The 243-nt window shown below is 45.3% G+C and overlaps 1 protein-coding gene across 1 annotated transcript in view; it reads right to left on the reverse strand.

Annotated features, from left to right (window-relative positions):
* RGMA (repulsive guidance molecule family member a) overlaps positions 1-243 on the reverse strand; it is an 18,797-nt gene that overhangs the window by 17,549 nt on the left and 1,005 nt on the right. The window lies entirely within an intron of this gene.

Raw genomic sequence — 243 nt, forward strand, 5'->3', positions numbered from 1 at the left:
AAAGGAGGTAAAGAAATTGGAGAGTTTTGGAAGGAACAAATCCGCCTCTGTGGACTGGGTTTCCCCTCCCCCAACAAAAACAAGCACTCAGGGCTTGAAGGAATTTGCAGGCAGAGATCTGCCAAAAACATTGTGAAAAACTATGGGGGATTCATTGGAAACAGATGGCGTTTTCAGCTGTAATTCTGAAATTCTCTCCTTTTCTGACACAATACAAACAAACCGGGGATGGGGAGGGAAGGG

Source organism: Calidris pugnax, unplaced genomic scaffold (genome assembly GCF_001431845.1).
Source record: "Calidris pugnax isolate Ruff unplaced genomic scaffold, ASM143184v1 scaffold70, whole genome shotgun sequence".
NCBI lineage: Eukaryota > Metazoa > Chordata > Aves > Charadriiformes > Scolopacidae > Calidris > Calidris pugnax.